The following is a 15,339-nucleotide window of genomic DNA, read 5'->3' as shown; positions in this document are numbered from 1 at the left end:
ATATACTTTGGTTTCCTTTTTGCAGTATAGCAGAGGTTTGAAGTGAAAGCGAGACTAGATTCTCTCAAATGAATGTTCAGTGGTTTGCGGCCCAGATACCTCTCGCGATTGATCAAATCACTCCAAGACCAGTCAGTGATTCCATCCTCAATTGAATTAACTGCCATTTCCTATTCTAAATCACCTCTTTTGTCTTTTTAATTCACACATTTGGAATTTTATACACTTGCTGTTTTTACAAGGGCAAGTTTTAACACAATATATTTTAAGATCGAAATTCAATAGTTGACCGATTTTTCATTGATTTTTTTAGAGTGATACAGTGATGGATTTGAAATTATACTAGGGCTAAACAATATAGCAAAAAAATATCGATATAGCGATATTGTCCCATGCAATATGTATATCGCAAAGACATGCAATAAGGTTCTTATGGAAGATAAGCTTTTATCTGAAATGAACCAGGCAGACGCAAAATTAAAATGTGCGTTGCCATTCAGTAGTTGAACATTATCTAGGGTAATTACATTTAATTAGCTAAGAATACATTGAGCTTGCTTATTTTACCGCATGAAAAAAAAAAGGAATTCTTATGTTACACAATAAATATGTTATTTCTATAGGTACATGTTACATATCGCAATAATATCAAAATCGCATATTCAACAACCACATCAAATGTTTTTCCAATATCGTACAGCCCTAAATTGTACCTTTATTTAGTAATAAATAAGCAGGATCCAATGCATGCACACCGACGCTGAAAAGGCGACATTGAGCTGCATTTATTATATCGCCCTGCACCATCCCCTTACATATGGGACATTTCTCATGCACACTTCCCTCCCTTCCCAGTCCAGCTGCCTCGCGGCACTATGGGAGCACCCCCTTTTACCAAGACACGTGTTAAAGGGCTGATAGAGGAGGGGAAAAAAGGGCCGATAAGGCTTAAAACATTAATTATTCTTGTCACTGCTCAATGACGACCAAGCGGGGAGAACTATAGTGTTTTGGGAATATGGTATGATAATAAACCCCACCGCCACCTTAGAGCCGTTTGTCCTGCGTCAACATCAACTCGTAACATGCAAGTAAACAACAAAAGTAGTAGGCCTATTTTTACACGCCTTCAACGTCTGTCAGTGGAGATAATCTCGGACTGATTTAGAATACCAGCGCCAAAGCCATCAACAATGATGCATATAAGTCCGAAAATAGAACTAAATCAAACTATAAAATATCCTGACCACCGTCAATGAAGTTCACTTCTAACAATAATAATAATAATAATAATAATTATTATTATTATTAATAATAATAATAATAATAATAATAATAATAATAATAATACATTTTACGTATGCTGAAAAAAATCAAATAAAAATGATCTGAGCCTGTGCTACCTGTCAGATGCTATTCCGGCGTCTAAGTGAATTTTTATTCTATACTCACTTGTTTTGGTTTCTATTTTTGTTGTTAAGAAACAGATTTTTTTTTAATTCTCTGGCTATAGGCCAGGAGATTTAGGGTTTATGAAGTGCAGACAAGTGAACCGGCACACGGTGAGATAATGAATCGGTGGTAATGAATAAGACGGTGAAGATGCATGTAAACATTCTTGCATTCTTATGACACGTTTATTTGTCTCCTCCCCGGCTAACTTTCGAGACTCAAGATCACTACCATGGGTGACGCGAGGGCGGGGGGTGTCTGCTCTGGCATCCGAATAGCGCACAACCTATGTGGGAACTGTAATTGAATTAATTTTGGCATTTTTGCTGAGCAGATTGATGTCTCCGTGACAATAAAATTGAACTCTGAGAGCGGCGGTTGTAAACACACGCACAATATACAGTATTTTATATCACTAAATGGTGAAGAACGTGCATGACGGCGGTGGTTAAAAACAAAAAACAAACAAGCAAACAATGTAAACAGACAAAAAACATCGGTATTTCATTTAATGTATTTTCATTGTTAAAACAGCACAAATAATATATCGATTCATCTCTTTACACAACAAAAATGAAAAAACAATTAAGAATTTATCGTCATTCCATAACTATTTTAAAATCCACTCGAGCATACAGTTTTTGCTGTTGTTCTTTAAATTAAACATTACGTTTACGTACAGCATCAATTGATTGAAAACGATTGAAATATAGAAATATTTCATATATGTACATGTTTCTTTTCCCATGGAAAGCCTGAAAAATATTTCTGTCATATAATCGCCTCTTTTCTCCTCTATTCTTGCACTCCCTCATCTATCACGGACCTTGGTGCTCACGCAGCAGAAAGGCCACATCAGATGACTAATTTGGGGGGGGGGGCAGCCTCTTTAATGGAGCAAGCCGCAAGACTAGAACAGAGACGGCATATTACATAGATCTCACAACCGCCCGTGCGTCAACACCCCCCCAAACACACACAAACACACACCGCCCGTTTGCGCCCGTTTGCCCCCTATTCTGTGGATCATCAGTCAAAAATACTGGATGCAAAGTTGAACTCGACGTGGATATGCAGTACAGCGACAGTGCAAACATTTACTAGACTCTCCGCGTCCGGACAGCGAAATCCCGTGGGATGTATAGACCGTATATGCCTACAGCTGTCCTCTCGGAATCCACAGTCAGTCTGTAACACCCCAACCCACCCCCACCCCCCACATACACGCACACACGAACGCCACCTCCTTATGCTGGCACAGTGTCACGCGTAGACTACGTGTACATGCAGTCAGCAACCCTTTTAAAACCCGAATACGTGTGCATCTATTTTATAAAACGATCCGAATACCCCAAATGCACGTGACACTCTGCGCATGCTCCACAGCAACGATCTTGGTCTTTGTAGTTCAGAAGTGCTTGTATGCACAGTGTTTGGCGCGCAACCCTCCGGACACACTCCGGTGTGTCATGTTTCATCTTCCAAACCGCTTATCCTGTACAGGGTCGCGTGGGGGGGGGGGGGGGGGGGGGTGCTGGAGCCTATCCCAGCTGACAACTGACAATGGACGAAAGGCAGACAACACCCCGAACTGGTCGCCAACCAGTCGCAGGGCACACACACACAGACAGACACCGTCACTGAGCGGGAACCGATCCCACGCTGCCCGCACACAACTCAGGCGTGTGTACCACTACACTATCAGTGACCCCTACACAATTAGTGATAAACAAAAAGATGGCGAAGGCTAGAGTAAGTACCACACCAAACCTTTGGAGCGAGGAGGAAACAGACTGCTTTATTCCTGTAGTCACGACGTTGTCCTTGCGTGGTCGTTTAAAATCGGATGCAATAAGGCTGTACAACATTTTAGCTGACCATTTTAATGTGTCCACAAATCTGACAGATACATTTGACTAATTGATGTAGCCAATATCCACTTGTTATGGAACACATGGAGAATGCGCGTTTAATCCTATTCATTCATGTATTTACATTCTCGTTTGCCTTATACGTTAAAATGACAAATGAGTGCACGATGTATCCACAGAATGCTCGAGGCAGGTGCGACTCCTAAAAAGTAAAACAGAAACAACCACTATACGAAGATAATAATTCCATATAATATATATACACTGCAAAACTGCTGGAAACAAGACATGTATTTTTGCCACATGAAATGAAGCCAAATCAAACAGGCTGGAAATCTACACAATGGGCGTTGGAAAGCATGCAAGCAAACCCTTAGTTTCGATTAATGACATATATGTGCTTATTCTGCAGTCGAGGGTTAAAGGGCTGGGATCTAATGATTATAATGTGTGGCGATAAGCAATCCCTTTGAGATATTATCGCCCGCTGGTCAATGCCCAGGGGACGAGCTGCATGTCTGCAGATAGCTGCTGCTGCTGCTGCTGCTTTCTGCAGCGACCGCTGCAGATTTCTGCGCTCTGACATGAAAGCCGGCGCGCATCAAGCATGGAGAGACTGAGCGCTGGCCGCTGCTGATATCTACAACACAAGATGGAGGCCCATGTTTCTTAATAAATAAATAAAATAATAATAAACAATGAGATGTTGATTAGTCGTTTACCTCTCTATTTTAATAATTGATCATACCTTGCCTATATGTTACTGTCGACTACCTTATGCATTTTAGACAATAATGTTGAGATTGAAACCCAACATATATGTTTTTAAATAATTACATATTAAATTAAATGGAGTGCTTAAGTTTTTATTAAGAATAATATTAACACGCCCAATATAGTATCATGTCAGACACAATGCTTAACAAATGTACTAGACCACTTTTTTTCTCTCTCAAAGTCCTTCCACCACTACAAAGACTTTCCTTCAATACAGATCCTTTACACTTCTGAGAATTAACAAAGCTTTGCTTTCAACTATAAAAAAAAAAAAAATCAGTTGAGAATTTGACCCCTCAATAAATAGCACCGTGCTTTACAATTGTACTTTTTTTTGTAAAGCAGTACATGCTGTGAAAATTGATGGCTTAAGAATAGTAATTATATGTTAGTATTAAAAATCAGTGGTTGCATACTGGTGTACTGAAACAATTGGTGATCATTTGCAGCATAAACCTGATGGTCTAACAAATTTGTTAATCACTGTATGCATGTGGGCTACAATTACAGTCCGCCCCAAAAATTCGACCAATATAGTAATTCCAGGTAAATTACTATTGAGTTTTTAATGGGATAATTGTGTTTGCTGAATGTACAGCACGGTCCCTTAGCATAAGCGGTAGCGATAAATTATCGCAGATCTAACAGGTGTAGGCTACATTACAGTACTGTATAGCCTAAAAGCATCACGCATAAAACACTTTCTGTCAAACATTTATGACGAATCCCCGTACTAGCTTTCCAATAAAAACGCGCACAATTCAATTCGTCTGGAAATCCCCACGTAATTAATGACCTTCACTGATCAATCTAAAATCAAACAAAACAACAACAAAAACAGTGCAGCCTTAGCAATATCTGGGCAGAAAAGAAGCGAAAGGATCAGGAGGGAGCGGTAATGAAATGCGTGACGCCACTGTGTTGGATGTGCCGCGCGTCCTATTCAGCTCCATCCATCTTCATTGAGCTTTTGTGTGCGTAAAAAGCAAAGGCGCGCATAAGGTAACGCTCGAATCAAAGCCGCGGCTTTAGGTTTATATGCAATAGATCAGCAGGCAGGCAAAGCTTTATTTTCGTCAGGAGGGATATATTTCACCTCTGTCTTACGGTTTTATGTTGGAGAGGTGTCACCCAGGGGAAATAGATGGCTAATGCATAGGCAAAGCGCAGATCGCTGTACGTCAGACATGGGTGTGGAATGGCTTGCGGGGGCGATTTAAATCCACCACGGGCCCATCTTTGGGACGGAGCGGTATCAGTGCCCTAAACCATAATGCAACTCGTAATATACTGTAGCTGGCAATGACACTCACCACACACACAAAATTATACAAAAACTATCAGAAATGAAATATATATATACATTGATACTCCCCCCCCCCCAAAAAAAAAACGGACACATTGTAGGTTTGTCATCCAAATTTGCTGTTTCTGAGCTGAAGATCAATTTTAAAATCTTTTGTTTTTGTTAAATATTGTGTTCACAACCATCCAACAACACAAAGCTCATATACCATCAGCTAGTTGTTAAATCGTACTGCCTACAGCAAAAAGAGGACATGATTTACAATGTTGCTCAAACACAGTGTTTCTCTGTCATAATTCCACCAGCATATAAATATGCCCTCATTTCATCAGGGTGACAATGTATGTGTAGAGTACACAGCATATGGTTATATTTTGCTGCAGCCTCTGCGACACGATTTTGCAATTCTGTGCAAATAATAAAATCTAACGATATTATGATAGTTTTAGATTGTTGCTCAAGATTATTTCCACACAGAGGGACAGGATTTAGACCCTCAGCACGACCTTGACTCCTTTTCTTTGCCAGTGGCTGAAAGGCAAAACCAGCTTGTTGGCTTTGCCCATGTCTTCTAGACAAATTCTTCAAATTTCAATACCTTTATGAGTTTGCATGTGCTTACTGAATTTGGTGGAGTAGAATACAAATCCTCAATTCTGGATTGGTTGTCATGTCTCTGATCTCTTGGCCCGACATGCTCAGGATGTAAAGTGGCTGTCAATGCCACAACCCCCTAGTTAAGAGGACTCAACGGATTTGGATATAATGACATTGCTGTCTCTATTAAGATTCACATTTACCATTGCACCACATGACCCCATTTCCCTTTGTCCTTGCCCTTATGTCAAAAGCTTCAAAGGCTCATCCTGCCTGTGGCAATATTCAAACAGTCAAATCTCATTGTCTGTCTGCATGTTGCAACTTTTGTTCTGCAATGGAAGGAATAAAATATAAATTTATCAAACTTATTGAAAGCAACCCCCCATGAGCAAACGTGAGAAAACGTGAAACAAAGAATTTGGCTTTAAATAGATAGCAGACATACAGTACCTCTGTCATTTAGGAATGACTGTATTCAGTAATGCCTTGTTTATCACGGTTAATGGGGACTAGAACCCCCTGCAATAGGTGAAAAACCACAAAGTAGAGGTTGACTTATTGTTATTTATTTATTTTATATGATATTTATTTTAAAGTTTCATTTTGGGGGGGATCTACGCCTCGGGGGTTTTGCGGGGGGGCTCTTGCCATGCCCGGTATCCTGCTTTCTGGGGCATATAGGCTTGTTTGGTTTGAGTGGTAAAGTGATCTTCATAAGAGCCCATTGAGAATGCTCCGCCCCCTCTGTGCTGATACCTACTCTCCGCCACTGAGTTAAGGTAAGCCGTTTTCAGACAAACTCGTGACAAAACTACCAAACACTTTAACATTTTATTTGGTTCCTCGTCCTTGCCGGGTGGCTGAGTGCTCTCCGCTAGCTGTTTACTATCTGCTTATCCGGCGTGACTCTGGCTAACTGAACGGCACATTTGAATAACGTTATGAGTTGCCGAACCGAATATTGTTTAAAAGTGCCGTTCGTTTGTTAGCGTGAATGAGACCAGCGAGAGGCTGAGATGACGTGTCTTTTAAGAGTGCCCGCAGGTATGTACAAAGTCTCTTAGTCAACTCAACTCTATGAGTCAACGCGTTTTTCCGCAATGTAGCTGCTGATGTGGCTGTATTTTTTATTATTTTTTGATGAATACCTTTTGAAGACCTGTGATGCACTGAGGCCGCGAAACCCAAACTGCGAAGTGGCGAGGGGTTACTCTACTTGTTCTTACAAATATGTATTCCTTTTGCTTACTCACAGACTTGAAAATATACACAACACAACAAGTGTTAGTCCTCCTGAATCTCTCCCTTCCTCCAGTTCTCGCTCTTTTACAAGCGCACATATTCCCCTAGTTACTTTCTTCTGCCATTCAGTCCTGTGACTGTGGGCAGCAGGCCAAATTGTCTAGAGGCTGTCTAGAGGGGATGAGACTATGAGAACAACTGCTCCCTACCATGTGTTTGACTGATAGCTCCATCCACAAGGAGTCTTTTCCCGGATACATGTACTCTGCAACTGAGTACAAATGGCTCTTAGGACTCGGGTGAGTTTTCAGGATACTATACATTCCCATATAAAGTTTTTTTTTTTTTTTTTTACATTATTTCAAACCAAGAACATGGCGGCACGGTGGTCGACTGGTTAGCACGTCCGCCTCACAGTTCAGAGGTCGTGGGTTCGATCCCGGCTCCGGCCTCCTTGTGTGGAGTTTGCATGTTCTCCTCGTGCCTGCGTGGGTTTTCTCCGGGTCCTCCGGTTTCCTCCCACATTCCAAAAACATGCATGGTAGGTTGATTGGACACTCTAAATTGCCACTAGGTGTGATTGTGAGTGCGGATGTTTGTCTCTGTGTGCCCTGCGATTGGCTGGCAACCAATTCAGGGTGTCCCCCGCCTACTGCCCGAAGACAGCTGGGATAGGGTCCAGCACGCCCTTGTGCGCTTGTGAGGATAAGCGGTATCGATAATGGATGGACAAACCAAGAACATATCAATTTTGAATCTTACAGAAGCCGTTTTTGTTGTTTAGAGAAGATAGTGTGCTGTCTCTACAGGTGTGTACAAAATGGCTACCATGCCAAAATTGGAAAGTGGCTTATAGACCACGTAGACCACTCATCGGTTCAATTACCTGTTTACTTCCTGACTGGGCAGCCAGGACCAGTTGCACTTGTTGTCTGATGCTCAAGCAGCACGTTCTGCACTCACAATCTCAATCTGCTCCAGCAGCCGCCATCAGACCCTGCTCTGGTGCTACACAGATGGTCCACAAAAACCTAATGTCTGGCCCCTGCAACTTCTTCGAGGCCGGTATCGTGGCCATCTGACTGAACGACCTTGAAAACTCTTATGTGCTTGCCGTCCCAGCCGTCTTAATGGCCGTGCCAGCCGTGCACCTCATCTGGCAACCCAGATGCCTACACAGACTGACACTGTTTGTTTGGTCATTCTGGTTGGCCTTAAGAACAACCTTGTTTACATCACACTGACTTCTTATTCTCTGTTTTTGTGGAATCTCTGTGGCAGCATTACAGCGATGCTGTATTTCAGACTCTTTGCCTGGACACACACAATTCTTTAAATAATTCCTTGTATATGAGAAAGACCCCAAAAAAAGGTAGATGCGCTCTGTTTCTGTGTGAACATGGTCTTGGTATTGATCCTATTACTTCAGTAGTTTTTGTTCTTTTTTCCAAATAATACCTTATTGGTGTACCTTATACTAACACCTTTTCTCTCCACACCACCACCACAAAACCCACGCATGAAAAAATAAGCTGAGAGAAGTAATAATGGCCACTTAGGATGGCAGGAGCTTATCAAATTATATTGATGCCACATAGAAGTGTGAAAAAATTCACAGAACAAACTATATAATTAAATTAGTGTATGTATGTAATTTTAAAATCGGAATTGATTAAACAAATTTTAAGGCCTTTAATGGGGTAAAATTACATTTACAATCTGCTGTATATTTTTGGTGCACACCACATAGAGAACATGACTACACACATGCAGGCATGCAACAAAAAAATGTCAGTGGCTCGCGAAAGGTGCTGTGCCACTGAGACAAGGTTGAGGCTTTGGTGCCTACTCAAAGGCACATCGAAAATAGCCATGATGTTTTGCTTGATTAACAACTACTTGCAATCACTCTTTTGTCACCCTAAAGATTCTTTACCATCACAGATACCCAGTGTGTCAATTACACACTACTCCCAGAACTCAGACCATTTTTAAAATAAGGTCATATTTCATGAAAATGAGTGACTGCTAACCCCAACCACCTCTTTACTGCAAAACCACTGCTTTTATTACCATTATGATTGGGGTTGGAGCCACAAGTCGAGTTCCAATCAATATTTTCCTCACCTAAAATTTGGTCTCAGAATTCTCACTCAGTGCAGTGATGTTGTGTGACCCTTAGACAGTGATGCCGATAACACGTTACCAGTTATTAATTAATGCATTACTCAGAAATGTACATTTCCATTTTGAAACTGGAAGTACAGTCACTATTTTGAGTTTGTGTCAGCTAAAAACAAAAATGATGAGATTTACTGCACAAACTGTGTTGTCTACAGAGGTTATTATGTATTCAGTAAAACGATGTCCAAAGAAAAAAAAGTGCAGTATTCGTTGAAGCTTAAAGGGAAAGTCACACCGGATTGTGAGTGCAGGAGGCCCCCAAATTATTTTTAGATTTATAAACAATATACATTCTACATTTTGATTTTGCCATTACAACATTAAGTTGAAAATGTGAAGTGAAAAAGAGTGTATTTATTTTAGATTTTATTTAAAAATGTATTTATATCAAGTGAAGTCTAGAAAGACTGTCTTTTAAGAAAAAATAAAAACAGGTAGCCCATTTATGTTAAATAAAATCCATAAAAGACTGATTATATTTGTATTAAAATAATAATGTTAAGTAAAAAAGGTTGTCTATTTTACTTTTAAGAAGTACAACCTTTATTCTTAAATGTGACTGTTAAAAATGCACTTCATATTAAGTGACTAAACCAGGTGTCATTTTGTTAACCCACTCAGGCTCAAATTAAGTTTTACAAATAATTTAGTTCTACTTCTGAGCAAAAAAAAAAGGTTCATATAATATGAATGTGTATTAATTAGGGAATTAGCAATTAGTTGTTGCGATTCTGCAACACCTGCCTGGTGAGGGTTAACCCATTAAGGCCTAAAGCACCTGGCTAAACATCTCTCTAAAACCTAAGGTTGTCTTTGGAATCACCCTTGAAAACCTGAAGTTTTCCTGGAAATTCAACGCCTAGAAAAAAATAATCACTTTCTCAGCCCCTGTAGCAGATAATTCCAAAAGAAATTGAAAACGTACACATGTGGCCTTCAAACTGTCCCAAGTTTTATTCATTGTTACTGTTTCAATCAAAGATGTAAAAATAACTTGATTTCTTTATCAGTGCAAGAGAAGCACTATTTTTAATTTGAAAAAAATCGAGTCGTAAATACCATCCTCTATTCTGTTAGAAAGACGTCGATATTGTCATTGTATACAAACATACATCTTAACCTTATAACATGTTCGACTGTTTCCACTGGTTGAAAGTCCACAAGCGCCTCGTCTTTTTCACTGCTGTCACTTATTTCAGAGCTCCCGCGATCAACGGTGTCCGCTACTAGCATACATTACTGACATCCTCCGAGGAATGATGACACTGTCCCGTGTATATTCCAATGTATTTTAAATTACGTATACGCTCCCCCAGCTTTAAAAGGACATGTAACAGCGCTCCAGGCTTTAGTGGTAGAAACGCGGATATGAGCTCCTGGCCGTAATGGGTTAACCAGGGTTGTCTGTATTTGCCAAATGTAACTATAAAAATAGCTTGTAATCTAAATGAGGTATTCTAAAATCAAGTAGTCCAAAAGAAACTGTGTTACATTTTCAGGGTGACTGGCAATACTGTACTTAAAACAGGACATAACACTAATACTATTACCATTCAGGAGTTTTAACCATCATACCTTGCACATGTGTACCATTGAATTCGTATAATTCTCTTCTTTTACTCTGCTCATACAGACAAGCTAGTTATGCCACTCCATGAAGAACCCTCCTTCTGCTATGACTTCCAATGCCTGCAGATGAGTTGAAAGGGTGAAGAGGTCGCAACCTTCCTGGGAGATGTTTTACGATGATATGGTTAAGAACGTCTGATTTGTCTCCACTGGAGCGTGCTGCTGGCATCATCTACATGCAGAGTGTGAGAGAGAGAGAGAGAGTGAGAGAGGCGGGGGTGTTCTTGGAGGGATGTGTGGAGGAGGGCAAGCTGTAAATTAGCCAGTATGGCAGACTGATGGTCACTGGTGGTAAAAAAAAAAAAAAGACCAGCATCCACCTTGACCTCAGTTTAGGACATCCAGCTGAGCCAAGAATGGGAGGAGGACTTAACTGTGGTGTGATGGTAACTATACGGTACATGGACTTAAGCATCACCTTTTTCTCATGTCCATATTATTTTCTTTTTTGTACATATGATAATATGCAAAAGAGTGCATATACTGCATATATATAAAGTGGGACCCTGATATATGGTAGTTAACTCATTCAATGCCAAACATTTTCAGACCCTCTTTTACCCTAACGCTTGAAAAATATTTAAAAATAGAAAATACATTCCTGGGATTGAATGGCTGGACTGTGAAAAGACAAATATGTCCTTGGCAGTGAATGAGTTAAATAAATATTGATTGATTAACTTATTCAATGCCAAAGACATTTATATGTCCAAACATATAAATATGTCCTTGCATGAGTTAATTGTTTGTGGCCCCACTATATTGCAGGTTTTAAAGTCATCATGTCATCTGAATTTAAAGTTGTTCTGCAATATGCAGTGAGGTTTACTAGAAGAGATGCAGCTTAGAGAAAGAAGAGGAGGCAGAGAAGGTCCCCAACTAATGTAAGTTCCAGTAATAGTTATAGGAGGGGGGCATTCCGTCTGACCGACAGACATGTCCGTTTGTCTATCATTGACGGACGCCCGTATTGCTCACGAGAGATGGAAATGTGACCCAGATTGCATTAACTGTATATGTACAGCAGGTGAAGAGAGAATCATGAGTTTCGTCAGTCTGATTATAAATGAGCTAAGAAGTAATAAAGTAGCTTTGAATACATAGACAGTTTTACAAACGATTTATTGTGAGTTAAGTTTTACATTTCTATTTTTATTTTTGGAAAGAGTAGGGTTAGGAGGTTGAGAAACAGTATTTTGCAGCCCCCCACACTCTCCATTTCAAAAGGTGGCAGTGATACACCAAAGTTGTTTGCCAACTGCTAAAAGACAGAAGAAGAAGAATTTGAAGGAAAAAAAACATTCATTTATTGTAATAGCAACTTTATTTCGGTTTTCACAAGGACTAGGAACATTTTAATCCACCAGGAGTATCTCGTTGGCAACAATGTGACACAGGATTCTGGTTAACACTAGAAGGAAAACTTACTGGCGGACTTTTGACGTTTACTCACGGAAGCACAGTTAAAATAACATGACGGATTGACCGACAGACGATTACAGTTTGGCTCGGCTTGAAAAAAATGACAGATTGACGGATGACAGATGGGTAACCAGGCTGCTGACGAATGACAGACTGGCAAACTTTAGTAAAATGTCCACCTCTGATAGTTATTGATCGCACAAAGCAGAGAGAATATACGTTCTGAGTATTGTTGTAGGACCCTCAATGTTGCTACACAATATATATCAGCATTAACCTAATAGACTTTCATTAGATGAAATTACATGGTTTGGTGGTGCATTTTTGTTTACGATTACTGTTTTGAACAGTCTGCTGAATACACTCACTGCTGCAGGATCTAACACTGACGCAGACTCGCCGGTGTCACATGCCAACCCACCAGGTACACAAGCATGTTCACATACGCTGTAATATGCATATTGTATTATATACATTTTATGCTTGCTTTCAAATACGTTTACATTGTGTTTTAATAAGCTTAAGCATGTTTTAATGAGTTTAGATATGTTTAAAGTCTGTGGAAGTAGTAAAACCATTAAAAAAAGCTTTTTCAATTTCTTTATATTGTGGATGGGTCTGAAATGTATCCCCCGCGACAAGCGGGCTTTCACTTTATGTACAACTGTGATGACAGACATGCATGACATAAATCATACGACACCATTTCAACTTAAGAACTGTACCATCCATGTTCACCATATGGTAGCAGTAATTGGCCTGTACCAAAGAACTTACTCGCACCCTTAGCAGTTCTTAGTTCTGGTGTATCTATGTTATTATTATTTTCATAATAAATTATCATGATTGGGGAATTGACAACCAGATTGTTTCTGATAAAGGGGTGAGTCAATAAGCTATATAGGGCATGGGTGGCCACACTTTTTCATCATGCGAACCACATATAAAATGACCAAGTCAAAATGATCTACCCACAATAAAAATAAAAAATATGTATTTATAAATATACTGATAATTCTTTATGGTAAATGTGCAATAATAGGGGCACTACAGAGAGGAATATCTAGATGGGGGTCATGGAGAGAACACAAAAAGGAAGACGACAGTACGGATACATTGTTGTTGAATGTCATCTTATCTCGACTGTGTGCTCATTGCAAATAAAGCTACAGTAAGTAAAAAGAACTGCAAACATGCTTCAACAAATATATCGCTGGTATCGGCCCAAAACCGCATAAGTTACATTTTGGTGAATTTTATATTTTTTCAAAAAGCTATACTATTGGTCAGTTCAAATGCGTGGCTGTTATTTTTGCACATTATTGACCGATCTAAAGTGTTAAAAAAGGCTTGCTCACTTTCACGATGCAATGCTAATGGTTGAACAAACTAGCCATTTTTTGTGTCTCCTGAAACGTGACCATTTTGGAGGTACGGTACAAGGTTTTGGCCCGACGCCAGCGATATGTTGGTGCAGCTTGCATAACTGCTTGAACCTATACTGCACAATAAAACTAGTGCACATTTTTGTCTTTACTTGACCCTGATGACTTGCACTGAATGGAATCAACCAGGGCTGCACAGTCTGGACATTGGCTGCTGATAGCGTGCCACAAGCACACTTCCAAATCATCATCAGTTGTGCCGTTTTGGTTATTATGAATAATAACACCTTTGTTATATCAATGACTCTGCAGACGTGGATGTGTCAAAGCAGGTTTACTGATACTCAAAAGGGTAAAACTGTGAAAAGAAAACATAAAATACAATCACAAAATGCACAAATAAACTGCACAATGTATCGTGCTGCGCAAACAATGCAATAAGCGTCCTAGACGGCAATCTTAACTATTCACCAGTTCGTGAGTAATGAACCACAAACGCTGCTACAACCAGTCCGCTAGTTGCTGACAGCCAATACACATCAAAACTAAATGAAAGAGCAAATTATACACAAGTAAATTATACGTACCGGCGATACAACCTTAAAACAAGACATTGCGGTCATTCGAGACGGCAGAAGAATGCGCACTGCCATGTCTCTCTCCTAAACTGCCAGTCACTTCCGCATTGCAAACAAATAAGGCACATCAGCTGCAGTTACCTGCAGTGTCCCCTGGATGGCGCCAAAGACTCACAGACAAATGAACAAAGAACAACTTTCATTGTGTAACAGCACACTCCCCGTCTGGCGTGAAACAACGCCACAAATATACTTTAAACTTAAGATGAAACTAATACAACAACTTCTGAAATGGGCCTGGTAAACACTTTAGCACCCTCTGATTTAGCGACTTTAACCTCTACTGTACGGACTTTACCATCTTTGGAAGGAAAAACCTGAGTTATGAATCCAGGAGGCCATTCGTTTCTAGTAATTCGACTGTCCTTGACCACAACTGTACACTGTGGGGTGATGCTAGGCTGTGTAGACTGCCACTTGCGGCATGGCTGCAGTGTGGGCAAATACTGTTTTCTCCACTTGTCCCAAAAAGTGCTTGAGAGGTACTGGACCTGGCGCCACTGACACTTGTAGAGGTCCGACACCAAAAATTTGCCTGCTGGTGCTTGAAGTGAGGTTACTTTTTGAGTGAGCAAGGTAGCTGGGTCAGAATGAGTGGGTCATCAGGGTAAGTTGACACGGGAACAATGGGCCTTGCATTTATAATGTCTGACACCTCCGCCATGAAAGTGACAAGAACCTCATGAGTGAGTTTAGTGTTCTTGAGTTGGAAAAACTTAGTGTCCAATATTCTTCGTGCAGGCCGATCATCCTTTCCCATGACCCACCAAAGTGGGAAGCATGCGGTGGATTAAAGGTCCATGTACAACCTTGTTCTTTCAGATAAGCTTGTA

Source organism: Filicampus tigris, chromosome 7 (genome assembly GCF_054856515.1).
Source record: "Filicampus tigris isolate MCC_2025a chromosome 7, RoL_Ftig_1.0, whole genome shotgun sequence".
Lineage (NCBI taxonomy): Eukaryota > Metazoa > Chordata > Actinopteri > Syngnathiformes > Syngnathidae > Filicampus > Filicampus tigris.
The sequence above is the reverse complement of the archived record's forward strand: the minus strand, read 5'-3'. Positions refer to the sequence as shown.